The sequence below is a fragment of the Rosa rugosa genome, chromosome 6 (assembly GCF_958449725.1).
Source record: "Rosa rugosa chromosome 6, drRosRugo1.1, whole genome shotgun sequence".
NCBI classification, from domain to species: domain Eukaryota; kingdom Viridiplantae; phylum Streptophyta; class Magnoliopsida; order Rosales; family Rosaceae; genus Rosa; species Rosa rugosa.
Window position 1 is genome coordinate 39,156,313 of NC_084825.1, and position 2,532 is coordinate 39,158,844.

At 39.1% G+C, this 2,532-nt stretch overlaps 1 long non-coding RNA gene across 1 annotated transcript; it reads right to left on the reverse strand.

Annotated features, from left to right (window-relative positions):
* Nucleotides 1-1,211: 1,211 nt before the first annotated feature.
* On the reverse strand, nt 1,212-1,739 carry LOC133716012 (uncharacterized). Its single transcript, XR_009849308.1, has 2 exons — nt 1,616-1,739; nt 1,212-1,439 (listed from the first exon to the last, which is right to left on the reverse strand). It is a non-coding gene; the product is annotated as an uncharacterized LOC133716012 (long non-coding RNA).
* Nucleotides 1,740-2,532: the final 793 nt, after the last annotated feature.

A 2,532-nucleotide genomic window follows, 5' to 3' on the forward strand; every position in this document is an offset into this window, starting at 1 on the left:
GCTTCAGCAATTCTATTCTGATAAATTTTTAACTCCAAAGTTTCGCAAAATATTCTCTCTCTTATACAGATACGAAGTTTTTGGTGTTAAAGATCTGTATGATTCAAAAAGTTCTGTATGTCCTCTTTAATAATCTCAACTTAGAAAGAAAAATTCATAATGAGAAAAGGTGATAATTGGGGTTCAAAACCCAAACCCCTCCCTCACTTGGGCTCTATTAGTTAAGAGCCTAATAACATAAAGTAGTTCTCAATTTGGGATAGAACACGAAAGCCCTGTGCTTGGGACAATCGCCATAGTTCATTTAGTATTAAGCTCTTTGATTTGTTTGAAATTTACAATGGGTCCTTTTAATTTGGGAGCTCAGAAGCAACTACCTTGCATATCTACTTGGTATTTATCATACAACGAATTATTTTGATTTTGGTTACTGGTGATAGAGTTATGCTTGAACTTCACTCTGCCAAAGTAACAAAGAAATCACATGCATATCAATTTTAAGGTGCCAGAATGGTGAAACAAATACAAATGAAATGACTATAGTAAGCTTTATGTTTGTTCGGAAAGCTTTGCTTTTCATTTCATTTTCAATTGTTAAAGAGTAATTGGATATATGAATGCTAAGAAAGTGAACAGAATCTCATTCGTCTCTCACTATAACGTTTGCAGTTCGATTAATCGGATGAAATAAACATAGTATTTTGATTAATTAGATGTTATTGTTCCTCGATCTTGTTTTCGATTGTGATACATCCTAACATCCATGCGTGCATGGAGTAGATTATCATTCATCAACATGTTGATTGGGTATATTTGTTGAACTTAAGCTCTAATTAGGTTCCCCTGGATTTAATTTATTTCGATTAAATCCAAATAAATTAAGTCATGAATGATGCCAGCATGCAACCAAACAATTAATCCCTCTCCCAAATTTTTGTATCTTTCCAGAACGCAGGCAAAAAAGTAGGGCTGGGCACGGGCCGGGTCCAACAATAATTTCACTGGGCCCGGGACCGGCCCGTTTTGACATAAACAGGGACCGGCCCGTTTCATTTCGGGCCGGGCTTGCGGGCTTTCGGGCCCAAAAACCTGTATTTTACCATTTCTATATCTACTTTGCTATATATCCAGATTTCATTCATATCAACCTGGTGAAGATTTGAATCAAAACACAATATCAAGATCCAAAGTTCAAGCTGCAAATTCAAATATCCATAATACATAATATCCAAATTCAAGTACTTATCAAGAACAATTAAAGCTACAATTGAAATACAAAGTGTCCAAATTTAAATACGAAGTCCAAATTCAAGTACAAATATGCAATGAAATAGAAAGTCCTAATTCTAATACAGCAACTTAGTAGCCATTCTTCCAGTCTTCAATCCAGCAGTTCACCAGCAATGCAGCCATCCATTAATTGGCTTCCACACTTGTCCCTACAACAGCCATCATAAATCGATTTAGATAACAAAGAAAGAGATTCCCATCAGTGGCCATGCTACAACCAAAACAGGGAGGCGAATCAGATCATATTTTACCATTGCACACATATAAAAAAGAGATTTAACTATTTAAGGATCAGATGAGCCTGTATCATACACTGAAGACCCACCTTTAGTTCGAAGAAGAACACCAAACAATCACAACTCTAGAGCCACCAATTCGAGTTTGATCGAGTTGAAGCTTCCCAAAATCAAACTCATTCCAGAAGTCGTTTCCCCTTTTCTGAACTTCTGCAAATGTCGCACAACAAGAAAAACTGTAAGAAACTCCATCCTAACTACATATTCTATTTAGCTTTATCATACTCATCATGTCAATCACTCCAAGTCCAGCCACAACATAATCTAGAATTAGTAAAACAAAGTTTATAGGCTAAGCTGAGACCAGAAGAAAGTAACAAAAGCAGAGACCAACACTCATAGAAGCTCTGACCACGTTATAAACCGACAAAAAACACAAGCTCTGATAGATCTATAATCCAATCAAATCAAATAAAAAAAATAGAACCACAAACTTTGTTTCAGCCGCGCAGGTGAAGTGAAGAGAGAGAGAGAGCAGTCTGGGCGGCGTGTCGATCGGCGTGGTCTCGATCTGCGTCTCGGCCTCGGCGTGGTTCTGGGCGTCACAGAGATCGGAGTCTGGGCGTCAAGGCGTTGGAAGAGAGTGAAAGCGGCAGATCGGTTTAGAAACGAAGGCTGAAGTGAGTGACCCCTTCGTTCTCAGCAGTTGAGCTTCGGATCGACCACCAAACACATTTTCCTTCGAATCTGCAAATTCCAGAACAAAATCATTTCAAATCAGAGAACACAAACATAGAGCAACTAAAGAAGAGAGTCAAGAGACTACGGGAGTACCTGCTGGATTCTCGGAGAGGCCTGGCCGTCTGGTGGTTTAAATCGGATTAGGCCGGAATAGGGAGGACTCTCGAAGAGGAAGAAGAAGGAGGCGGGTGCTCGAGTGAATGAGTGAAGGAGATTAGGTTTGGGTCTTAGGGCTGAAGACGCTAATTTAGTGTGTGCTGTCCTA